This window comes from Narcine bancroftii, chromosome 2, assembly GCF_036971445.1.
Source record: "Narcine bancroftii isolate sNarBan1 chromosome 2, sNarBan1.hap1, whole genome shotgun sequence".
NCBI classification, from domain to species: domain Eukaryota; kingdom Metazoa; phylum Chordata; class Chondrichthyes; order Torpediniformes; family Narcinidae; genus Narcine; species Narcine bancroftii.
In genome coordinates, this window is record NC_091470.1 from 97418174 (window position 1) to 97430998 (window position 12825).

The following is a 12825-nucleotide window of genomic DNA, read 5'->3' on the forward strand; positions in this document are numbered from 1 at the left end:
CGGACCTGCTTTCAATGTCCTGAGGTCATTTTCTAGTGGGTCAGGGTTCAATCACTTGGTTTGAGCCCATTCATGTCCATATATGGGTGTGGCTTGATAGGAACTGAATGGTGAATGAATCACTATTATTAATAATAGTTGACAGTGGAAATTAAATGGGGGGAATAATTAGCAGGGCTACAAGGGAAGAGGAAGGAGTACAACTGATGGAGCTACAAAGAGCTAGCATGAATTCAATGAGCAGAATGGTCTCCTTCTAGGCTATAACAATTGTTTGATTCTTTGTGGGCCTCTATGCCAAAGGAACACAAGGCACTTCCAATATCAAGGCTGATAGACCTTTTCTTGAGTGTTAGGGAGATGGATCAAGCTGAGGGAAGGCATAGATCAGCTTTAAAAATTGACGTGGCTAGTCAGTCCTTCATGCCAGTCTGAGCAGCCAATATGATCATGGCTGATCTGTTTCATGCCTTATCTGCACCAGCTCCTTGTAGCCCGCAATTTCATGATCAAGGGATCCTGCTTCCTCTAAACATCCCTCCAATCATCACCTCCAACATCCTGTTCCCTGACTACAGGCCTTTCTGCATCGGGCTCATCTCGGATTAGCACTTGGCATCCCACTGCATCTTCTCCTTATCTCTCACTCACTGTTTGTGGAGGGGAGAAGTCACCAGGGGAACTTTCACCTGCCCACTGTGCTCCAGTGCCAGTCCTTTATCTGTTCTAAAGGCACCATTCAAATGCAAATGATTGTTGGGTAATTGGTGAATTTCGTACACCACAGAAGCCAACCCATTCTTCTTGCTTCTTCGTTGTGCTGCTCCTCAATGAGTTATCATCAGTGTGTAAACCATCCACAGGCCTACTCTGGACCTCAGCCTTAACATCTCAAAGGGTGACTATCATGGAACTCCTTCAATGTTGATACATCAGAATGATGGGGTGCCCCTTAGTTCATCACTCCTGGTAGAGCTTGTAGGATTTACTCAAGGCTGGGTACTTCCAGAGAAATTTAATGAGGCCAGTCTTGGCCATGGATCACCTCTTGACCTCCCGCCTCTCTCTATCAGAAGTTTCTGGTTTAAAGTTCCAGAAATGACGTTACGTTGCTGCCCTGAAGGAGAATGGAACAGTCGTTGAGATATTGAACCAAGATTCTATTTTGCTCTCCAAGGCAAACGTTAATAAGCTAATGGAATGCTTTGGAAGGAGAGCAGGTACGTTAATTCTTGGTGCTATGGCTGCCATTTAACCTTTGCCCAACGTGACTGAAAAAGACCCCAGATAATCTGGTCATTATCACACGAGTTGAAGTTTGCTATCCTTCAATTGAGTATGGTAGTTCTGGCATTACCACGGTGGCTCCATTTCAAGGAGACTTTCCCCAGCTCTGTCTCCTTTCACAAAACCAAAAGTAATTCTCACCTTGCTTCTTATATCCAATTAACACCTCTTCTCGGTCTGGACTCCTGCCCCTGTCAGTCTTTATTCTGATGCCTTCCTGTTCTTTGTTAATACCTTGAAGAAGGCCTCAGGCTCAAAATATCGTCCAGCATTTCTGCGTGTTTTTGCTCTAGTCGCAGCACCTACAGACTTTCGTGCTTCACTTAAAGATGCCTCGTTCAGCTGGAAAATACTTTTAGATGTTCTGAAAGCCTGCAAATGTGCCATAGAAATACAACTCTTTTTTCCCCCCCCAAAATGATGGCAAAAATGAGTTTCAAATTTGTCAGAGGAATTGTTTTTCCACAGGAGCATGATAATCTTGGCCTGATTCCCTGCTTCACTAGACTGCAACTTCAGTTTCCCACAAGCCCACAGGAGAGTTCCCGCCCATCGACGTGCACTCTGTCCCCTTTAACCACACACGACATTGACTCAGTTCCTTCTTGCTGGGAGGCTGAACCCATTCTCTGGCACTAACCAAACGACTTCATCTCAAAAGCCCCAAGTTTATGGAAAGCAGGCAAAAGGCTTTATATTATAACCAATGATCACTCTAAATTGGGACCCTCACCCTATCTGCCCCCAGAGACTCATCACGTATTGGCCTCAGGGAAAGTCCGAGCGGATTTACCAGAATGATATCTCGGCATTACTCACGATTGCACAAATTCACTGGATTTTAGAATGTTGGTTATTTTATTGGTGGAAATCGATTCCTGTGATGTGGATATTTTTTTAATAACATTTATTATCCACACCTTCACTGCTTGCTGACCACGGTCAGCCTAGCAGTTAGCACAACAGAGTTACAGCGTCAGCAACCTGGGTGTGAATCCAGAGCTGTCTGTAAGGAGTTTGCATGTCCTCCCCATGTTTCCTCCCACCATTGAAAATGTACCGGGCTTGTAGGTCAATTTTATGGGGATTGTAGGTAAATTGTTGCATTTGGGGCAGCACAGGCTCGTGGGTCAGAAGGGTCTGCTACTGTGGTGTATCTCCAAATAGAACCATAGGGCACTACAGCATTGAAAACAGGCCATTCGGCCCTTCTAGTTGTGCTAACCATTATTCCGCGAATCCCAATGATCTGCACCCATTCCATAACCCTTCAGACCTCTTCCATCCATGTATCTATCCAATTTATTCTTAAAACTTAAGAGTAAGCCCACATTTATCACATGAGATGGCAGCTCGTTCCAAACTCCCACCATTCTGAGTCAGTGGCTCTCAAACATTTTCTTTCCACTCACACGCCACTTTAAATAATCCCTCTGCCATCAGTGCTCTGTGATTAGTAAGGGACCGCTTAAGGTGGGATGCGAGTGGGATGGGAAGGTTGAGAATCACTGTTCTAGACCCAATTGTCACTGAAATATTTGGCTTGAGAAAAATTGCCATTGGGCCATTTCCTTTGGAGTAATTAAACCCCGTACATAACAAGTCAATGAGGTACCATTAAAACGGTGGTTTTCAAACATTTTCTTTCCACCCACGTCCCACCTTAAGCAATCTCTTACTAATCACAGAGCACCGATGGCATGGGGAATACTTAAAGTGGTATGCGAGTGGAAAGAAAAAGGTTGAGAACCACTGCTCTGAGTGAAGACGTTCCTCCTAAATCTTTCCCCTTTCACCCTAAAGCCATGTCCCCATATCTCCCCCAACCCAAGTGGAAAAAGCCTGCTTGCATCCCTAGAGTCTCCATCAACTTTTGTTCTAGACTCCCACCCCAGCAGAGGTTATAGCATTTTTTCCCCATCTATCTATGCTTCTTTTCTGGAATATCATTGGGTGGTTCAGGGCAGAGGAGAAGAACAGGTGGGGGGAGGGGGGATATCCAGGAGATGTGCAAGAGCAGACATTGGCCCACACTGCATTGAACTCTCTTTGCAAAGCTGAAAAAACAATAGCCTGATTCAGGCCATCGCACATGAGACTCCTTAAGCGTGGCAGCCTCTACAACCAAGGGCGTGGGTCAAAGGATCCGAGAGTTTGTTATGAAACTGAGAAAGAAAAAGGTCAAATGCTGAATCCACAGAGAAGGGCTCAGATGAAGAAACAGGAGGATGTGGTGGTCAAGAGTCTCTGCGAGAGGGTAAGGGCCCGTCACTCTGTACCCGGGAGACAGGATGTGTTAGAAAGGGGTGGCTTTTCCCTCTCTTGGGAGGAGGGAAGCATCAGGGAGGATGTCTGCTGAATACACCGCCAGGCCCAGACACCGTCATGCTGTGGCAACCTTGATGCCCTGACTAATCAAATACCTGTCAATCTCTGCCTTTTCTTTCTTTTTAAAATATTTTTATTGAAGTTTAGCAAAAATCCTTTACTCAAATGTTACAAGTCCAGAGGACCCCAAATCCCAGCAGCAATAGAAATTCACCAAGACAAATGGTTACTTAAACAAAAGTTGCTTTTAATTATCTTTAAACATAAAAAACAGGATCAAACTTTAGCTTATTACTATCAACTTAATCTAACCTAACTCCTTTCTAAATCTAAGCATAGTGTATATGTTCAGGAAAGTTCTTTGCTTTAACAGTCCAATCATTCACTTCTCCAAGTTCACTGGCATCAGGCAATTCTTATATTGTAAGCAGAATTTAACATTTATGAATTTTCACCAAGCTCTGGTGGTTAAAGGTAAATGGTTACTGCTCAGGAAGGTTCTTGTTGGTTTTAGAGAGATTTTTTGCTTGTTGGACACACACAAACTGATTTATTTCCATCAGTCACTTCAGTGTCTTGCCGAAGAAACTTGCCCCATCAGGGTTTTGCAAATGATAACCTCTTCCAGGTCACCACTAGTTTTCCTTATTTCAGGTGAAACACTCGAGCCAGCCATTTCCTCTTGCAAGGATCACAAGGGTTTTGAACAGACTGAACTCAGAACTCACAACCCGTCTTCAAAATGGGGTTTCTAACCACACTTGCCATTTTCTTTCTCTCTCTCTCTCTCTCTCTCTCTCTCATCTCTCTTTCTGCTTGCAAAACCACATGAAGCCCCCACCCGCAAAGTTTCCTGAGCCTCGACTCTTTCACTTGCACCTGCTTTTGAAATTCTTTAGCAAAGCAGTCTCATTGTTTTTGCCAAATCACTGGTGCCTGAGTGTCCAACTTGAACAAAGCCTTTGTGAAATGACCGACACTCTAAAGCCCCACAATCTATCTCTTTAAAAGACATTTATATATAAAATGTAATATAACCCATCACACAAGGTTTATTAATGATAACAAATCAAAATCATATACATATCATATCAGTTGAAAATTAGAACCATAATTATTACATTAAAACATTACAGCACTGGATAGGCCCTTCAGCTCCCCATGTTGTGTCACAGCATAGAAAAGTGCTAAACTCTTCCTACCCTATTACCCTCTACTTTTTCATTCATGTGCGTATGTAATAGGGCCCTAATGTTTCAGCCTCCACCACCACTCCTGCTAAGGTATTCCAGGCCTCAACAACTGTGTTTAATAAAAAACACTTCCCCCTGATGTCTCCCCTGTACTTTCCTCCCTTCATCTTATACATGTGTCCTCTCATGGTGGTTATTCCTACCCTAGGAAACAGGTATTGGCTGTCCAACCTATCCACGCCTCAGTCTTTTAGACCTCGATCAAGTCCCTTCGACGCTCCAAAGAGAAAGGTCCCAGCTTTGCCAATCTTGCCTCGTGCCCTCCAATCCAGGCAACATCCTGGTAAATCTCCTCTGCACCCTTTCCATAGCCTCCTCATCCTTCCTACAATGAGGCAACCAGAACTGGACACATTACTCCAAATGTGGTCTCACTAGAGACTTATAAAGCTGCAACGTGACTTCTCTACTCTTATACACAATCCCCCTATTAATAAAGTCCAGAATCCCATTGGCTTTTTTAACTCTCCTATCAACTACCTTGAGGAATGTCTGGACATGAACCCCAAGGTCCCTCTGTTTATCCATGTTTTTAATTAACCAACCGTTAACCCTGTACTCAGCTTTCCAATTTTTCCTGCCAAAATGCATCACCTCACACTAGACCTGATTGACCAAAACTGCATCCTGTTGCAACCTCTGACAACCATCTACAATTGTTCCAATCTTTGTGTCATCCATAAACTTACTCACTCAACCTTCTGTATCTTCATCCAGATCATTTCTAAAAATCACGAAAAGTGAGGGACCAAGAACTGATCCCTGGGGCTCTCCACTAGTCACTGTCCTCCATGCAGAGAACACCCCCCACCCTTCCACAACTACTCTATCTTCTTCCTGCAAGCCAAATTTGTTTAATCCAGGTAGCACTGATCCCATGTCTCTTGACCTTCTCATGGAGGACGTTATCAAACACCTTAATGAAATCCATATAGGTTACATCTACCACCCAACCCTCATCAATTTCTTTCGTCACTTCCTCAAAGAACTCAATTAAGCTCATGAGGCATGACCTTCCCTTTACAAAGCCATGCTGACTATTCTTGAGTAAATTATACCTTCCCAAATGCTGGTAGATCCTATCCTTACGAATCCTTTCCAATAGTTTACACACCACTGGCATGAGACTCACCACTCTACAATTTTGGAATTCTCCTCATTTACTTTTTTTTTAAAAAGCAAAGGGACTACATTTGCCATTTTCAATCCTCTAGCACCTCCCCCGTAATCAAAAAGGATTCAAAGACCAGAGTTAATGCTCCTGCAATTTATTCTCTTACCTCCCACAGCAACCTAGGGGATATCTCATCCGGCCCTGGGGACTTCTCAATCCTGTTGTTATTTAGAAGATCTAACACTTCTTCTTCCATAATCATTACATTGTCCAGCACATGGTCCAGCTCCTGATCAAGGTCCTTTTCTCTTGTAAATACTGATGCAAAGTATTCATTCATGACCTCTCCTTCGAGGCACTAGTTGCCTCTTTCATCTTTTAGTGGCCCTACCTTCACTTTTGTCATCTTTCTATTTTTTAAATATAAACATATGCATAGAACATCTTAATCCTACCTGCCAAGGCCTTTTCATGCCCCTTTCAAGTTCTCCTAACTTCCTTCTTAAGCTCCTTCCTGGCTTTTATACATTTTCCATGAGCCCATCTGTTCCCTGCTTCCTATAACTAACATAGGCTTGCTTCTTCCTCTCTACAAGTTGCCTTACCTGTTTCATCATCTACGGTTCCCTTTTGCTATCATTTTTTTCCTTGTCCGAGTGGGACAAACCTGTCCTGGACCCATCTCAATTGGTCCCATAACTTTCTCCACATTACTTCTGTGCTCTCCCCCTTGACCATCTCTTTCCAATTAATATCCCAGAATCCTTTCATAATTAGCTCTTCCCCTCCTATTTAGCCTGAGTTGGTCTTTTTCTATCGCTATACTGAAGCGAAGGAAGTTGTGATCACTTTCACCAAAGTGTTCCCCCACCAAGAGGTTTGCCACTTGACCCAGTTCATTACCCAGAACCAGATCCAATATGGCCTCTCCTCTTGTCGGCCTGTCCACATACTGGGTATAGAATCCTTCTTGAATATACCTAACATATTCAGCTCCATCTATCCCCTTTGCAGTCAGGAGGTCCCAGGACTACAATCCTGTATTTCCTGCACCATTCTAAAATATCTGCTCGCTTATCTGTTCCTTGGTGTCCGGGACACTATTTTGGGTCCTATTGACCACTCCCAGCAGTGATTGCTCCCTTCCTATTTCTGATTTCCACTCAGTGGACTTACCTTCCTCAGTGTCCTCCTTCTGTACAGCTGTAACACTATCCTTAATCAACAATGCCATTCCCTCCCCATCACTTCTTCCCCCCCTCCTATTTATTTAAAAAACAGCTGTACCCTGGTACCTGCATCATCCAATCCTGTCCTGTCCTTCCTCCAGCCAGGGTTGAGTAATGGCTACAACATCGTAGTTCCATGCACTGATCCAATCTCATCCCCTTTATTTCTTATACTCCTTGCATTGAAATAGACACATTTCAACCTTTCTGTCTGGATACATTTATGATTTGCCCCCTTCCCATCTTTTTCTCAACATAGGGTGTAGTATCCAGCTTTTGTCCTTCTACCCTAGTCTCTGCATTCACAATCTGATTCCCACCCCCCCTGCCAAACGAGCTTAACCCCCCCCCCCCCCTCAACAGCTCTAGCAGACCCTCCTGCCAGGATGTTTCCCCCTTCCAGTTCAGGTGCAGCCCATCCTTTTCCTTCTCCAGAAGCAATCCCAATAATCTAGGAATCTGAGGTCCTGCCCTCTGTACCAACTCTTCAGCCACACATTCATCACCCATAAATTTCTATTAGTACCCTGTCTAGCACAAGGAACAGGCAGCAATCCTGAGATTACCACCCTGAAGGTATCATCTTTTAACTTCCTACCCAACTCCATAAATTCCCTCATCTCTACTCTTATCTACATAATTGGTCCCCAATGGACCACAATATCTGGCTGCTCCCTTTCCCCAATGCTGTTCAGTTTATCCCCGATCCTGGCACCTGGGAGGCAACAAACCCACCGGGAGTCTCAATACATTCCCACAAACTTCCTGCCTGCCCTCCTAACCAACGTTCCCTATTACTAAGGCTCTCCTCTTCTCAGCCCTTCACTTATGAGCAAAGGTGCCAGCCTCTGTGCTGGAGACGTGAATGCCTCGACTTATCCCACCAACAGTATCCAAAACAGCACACCTATTGTCAGTGGAAACGTCCACGGGGGTACTCTGCACTAACTGTGCCTTTCTTTTCCCTCCCCTGACAGTCACCCAGCTATCTGTGCGCTGTCTATTTGGGGCGACTACCTCCCTGTAACTCTTCTCGATGACTCCCCCAGCCTCCTTAATAACCCACAGTTCATCCAGCTCCAATTGCCAAACTCAGTCAGTAGGTCTGCAGGTGTGGTTGCCTGGGACAAATATATATCTTCCCAGATCGCCCACATCTGGAGCAATCCATAGTCCTGAGCTGACTACATTGACTTTGTATGAAAACTCCCTTGATTAGACTTACCTTCTTGGATTCAAGCAGCAGCTCTCCTCAGTCACTGCTCAACAAAGGCGCTGAGGGACAAAGACGCAGCTTTAACGTCCCCCTCTGTCACTGGCCGCTCCCAGGCCCGTTCCTCCTTTTCGGTAATGCTCTGAAGATCATGACTGTGCAGTTCTAGACAATGTTCTCAATTCCTCACACCTGCAACCAATGATCCAATCACTGCCTCTACACTTAACACTAATAAATCACTTAAATATTTAACCCAAAATGGTAAACCAACTGAAAAATCTGCCGCCCAACTGACGTCACACGCCTGCACACTAGGCCCCCTCGCCGACCTTAGTCCCTATGCATATAAATAAATATATTTATACCTTTAAAACTCTGCTAATCCTAGCCCCTCTACATGTACAAATAAATAAAGGCTTAACCTTCTGCTATTCCCAGCCTCTATACATCTAAATAGATAAATAAAAGTTTAAACCGCAGTTCCTCACAGTTTTTCCAGCGACTCTCCTGGCTCCTCACCATCCTATTACATGGACCTATTTCGTTCAGGACATCAAGTTTGATACTTATAATAATTAAACAATTAAATCATAACTCGTACTATGTCCAAAATTCAATATTGAATACAAATTTTACAAATAAATACACACAAATTTCCCTTACACAAGATGTTTTATACTTCTCTGATATGTTCATGTTGTTCTGTGATATGATCCATAATCTGTGGTCAAACCCCCTTTACTTAAGTCTTAATAATGAAAAATGGAAAAAAATCCCTACGAATCTATCCCCTCCCTCTGAACAAAGTTAAATCTCTGCCTTAAATACACCCAACAACCTCGCTTCCACAGCCACCTGGGGCAGCAGGTTCTACAGACTCACCACCCTCTGGCTAAAGGATTTTTTTCTATATCTCTGTTTTAAATTGACGCCCTTTTATCTTGAAGTTGTGCCCTCTTGTCTTCATCTTCCCGGGGAACATCTTTGCTATATCTACTCTGTCCAGGTTTTTCAGCATTCAAAATCTCTCTATGAGATTCCCCCCTCAACCTTCTGAACTCCAACAAATGCAGTCCAAGAGCCGACAATCGTTTCTCATGTGCTAACCCTTTCATTCCTGGTATAATTTCAGTAAATCTTCTCTGGACCCTCTCCAGCACGTCTTTTCTCAAATAAAGCACCCAAAACTGTGTACAGTTCCCCAAATGAGGTCTCACCAGCACTTTATAGAATCTCAATATCACATCCTTACTCTTATATGCTATTCAATGAGATCTTCAGCACCCTTGTCTTCAGGTAGTCTATGGTGTCCATAGACTAGAACTTGATCTGCCTTAGATTACAGACTACTTACTGAGGTATGGGGAGTGGGCCACGTTCTCCACAATCTCAGTGTTAACTATTATAGTTGGAGGGTGGTGTTGTGCAGTGTGTTTTGAAAGTGTTGAGATTCCTTCCCATGTATGCCCCAGTCAACCATCTTCAAGAAGGGATATACAATTGATATCATTAACTCAGATGTCTGCCAGCCCTATGCCACAGGGAGTTATTGCCAGGATCCCACCCCCCCCAACTCAACTGCTTCCTCCCTGTGTCTGAGGAGATGCTCACCAAATCGGAGTGTGGATCCAGACCACCTGGACTCACCACCAAGAGAAATTTATGGTGCAGCACAAACTGCTATCTGTGGGACATTCATGGCCTCACAAACCTTTGCCTCCATCAATTGAGGAGGACTGGGTCCAATCTCCCTCCCATCCCACCAAATCCCTTCCCTGTCTATCTTGACATAACGTCACAACTTGCCTCTAACCTGCTTCCAATTGGAACGGAGCTAATAGACAACGGGAAATAGTTAAATCTACAAAGCAACTGACCCAGCTCCAGCCATTGAGCTGGAGTACGTAGATGATGCTTCTGCATTGGCCTTCATTCAGGGCCAAGTTCCCATTCCACTAATTAACTTCCCCTTATTTTCTGCCCAAGTGTAATCGTAGGCCATTCCTTCTCCTGCTTCTTGTGTGGATAGATTTTCTTTCCTTCACACATCACCTCTCCACACTCCCAGTCCCTCTCCTATTATGGACAGAAGGACCACAGATGCGGGACAAACAAAAAGAAGCTGGGGGTATTATGGACTCACACAGCATCCATGAAGTTAACGTTTCAGGTCAAGATCCCTTGCTGACTCTGTGGTTTCAGGAGACTGTTCACCTGTAATTTTATCCTTGCTTTGGGGGTGCCTTTTACTCCAGTCTTCTCTCCATCTTTAGGTGCACGTGGCACCTGACTTTTTCTAAGTTTCCTGGTTGCTGTTTTTTCCCAGCGCTAAACTTGCCGAAGTAAACCCACAAAGCTGGAGAAAGTCAGCAGGTCAAATACTGTCTGTTATGTAGCAAAGATAAAGATTCCGTACATAACGAATGTTTCAGGCTTGAACCCAGTAAAATGTAGGCAGGTGCCCGAATCTGAATAACATTGGTTATTTATCTATCTTTGCTCTATAAAGGACACTGTTTGACCTGCTGACTTTCTCCAGCTTTATGGGTTTACTTCGACCCACAGACTTTTGTGTTTTACCTCTGAACTATCCCGAGCCAGCATTCATTCTCCAATGGAGAGCAGAGGGAAGAATGCGGCATCTGCACCATAAGAGTGCAGTTCCTTCCACACCAAAGCCTCACGACATCTCACGCTTGGACGTTGAACCAGTGCTCGATCCCCGGGGTAGGACTTCTCTGCTTGGGCAAAGGTTTAAAATTAGACTGACAATCTGCAACTTCCATCGTAGAACACTGTTCACATTATACCACATCATGAAGTACCACGCAGGAACATGCCCAAAAATTATCTCAAGGCCAAAGAAACTAAATGGCTTCCTATCTTTCAAAAGTCCCTCAAGGAGCAGATTATTAAAGGAGGTGGGGTGGGGGGGGGTGGAATGTGGGATGGGTAGAATTAGGGACAGAGCATTCTGGCACTAGAATGGAGGGCAGAACTGGATAGGCATTGAGATCTCGGAGGATAAAGGCAAGAAGGGACTTCAACATGGTGATGAGCAGTGGCAGATTAACCATTAGGCTTGAGTAGGCTTAGGCCTAGGGGCCCGACAGGAGCGGGGTCATCAGGCTCCCAGTGGGAAAGGGGACCTTGGGGCTCCTGGCATAATAACTAATATGTTATTTAATGTAACTTAACATTATTCTATTCAAAGAAGGTCAGGACAGGCTAGGGGCCCGGGTGATAGTTAATCCAACACTAGTGATGAGAAGTTTGGGTCTGATCTCTTGCATGTCATAGATACTGATCTCAAAAATCAGAAGTCCACAGTCAGGTGAAGCCCAGAGTGCAACTCTGAGCCTGTGGTGCACATACAATTTCGGGAAATGTAGCTTGAAATCTGAGGAGAGAATGGTGCAAGGCAAGAGATACTATGATAAGACTTGGATTCAGCACAAAGTGAGAGCAATCCCGGGGGTTGTACTACTATCTAACACAGCGGAAAAGTAAAACTGAAATTCCCAGGATCTGACAATAGCTGATGGCCAGCGCACCTCAACCAATCTCCTCCAAAGAGGGTGGACAACACCATGGAGTGGTCGGGGGTGAAAGAGCCCAGGACATGTGTACTGAGTAAAAGGCTATCACAGCGCCAGCGACCTGGGTTCGAATCCCGCACTGCCTGTAAGGAGTTTGTACATTTCTCCCCGTGTCTGCGTGGGTTTCCTCCAGTTCCAAATGTATGGGGGATTGTAGGTTAATTGAGCAGCACGGGTTCATGGGCCAGAAGAGCCTGTTACTGTGCTGTATGTCTAAATTCAAATGTAATTTTTAGAAACTCAGAAAGTTAAAAGAAAATGAGTGTTTTTCAAAATATATCCTACTCACTTGTAAATTATGCAAAGGCATATAGGTGATTGGGATGAGTCAGCTGGGGCTGTTCTAGGCTGTTTGTCAATCAAAAGGATGAGATGATGGACTAATTACACTGGACAATAAAGTTTTTTTCCAAAAGGGTTCTCTTCCTGAAACAAAAATGGGGGATTCTGATAGGCAACTTCAAACTGAACACAATGACAGTTTCAGATTTGCTGTATCGCATAGGAAGTTGGAGAAACGTTAAATTAACTTTGATTGAATTGAGCCTGGTAATCACATCACCGTGCTCATTCAACTGACCTAAAGGTGTTTTGCCACTGATTTGCGTTTGTACCCAACATCTGGTGCCTCTCTTGTCAGTGCCCACCCACAGGCGGCTGACACGGATGGATTTCAGTTGCCCCGGTGAGACCATTCACCGTGATCGTCACTGACTGCACCCAAGATCAGCGGTTTTGGATGCTTGGAGTAGACTTAAAATAGGACAGGATTTCACAAAGATAGATTATATTTAAAAAT

At 44.3% G+C, this 12825-nt stretch overlaps 1 long non-coding RNA gene across 4 annotated transcripts in view; it reads right to left on the reverse strand.

Annotated features, from left to right (window-relative positions):
• LOC138753954 (uncharacterized) overlaps positions 1-12825 on the reverse strand; it is a 67517-nt gene that overhangs the window by 53033 nt on the left and 1659 nt on the right. For 2 of the 4 annotated variants that reach the window (XR_011351516.1, XR_011351517.1), the window contains exon 2: positions 8437-8616. This is a non-coding gene — a long non-coding RNA (uncharacterized lncRNA). Of the gene's footprint in view, positions 1-8436; positions 8617-11007; positions 11166-12315; positions 12453-12825 lie in introns of all 4 variants that reach the window. The other 2 variants (XR_011351518.1, XR_011351519.1) reach the window with 2 other exon arrangements.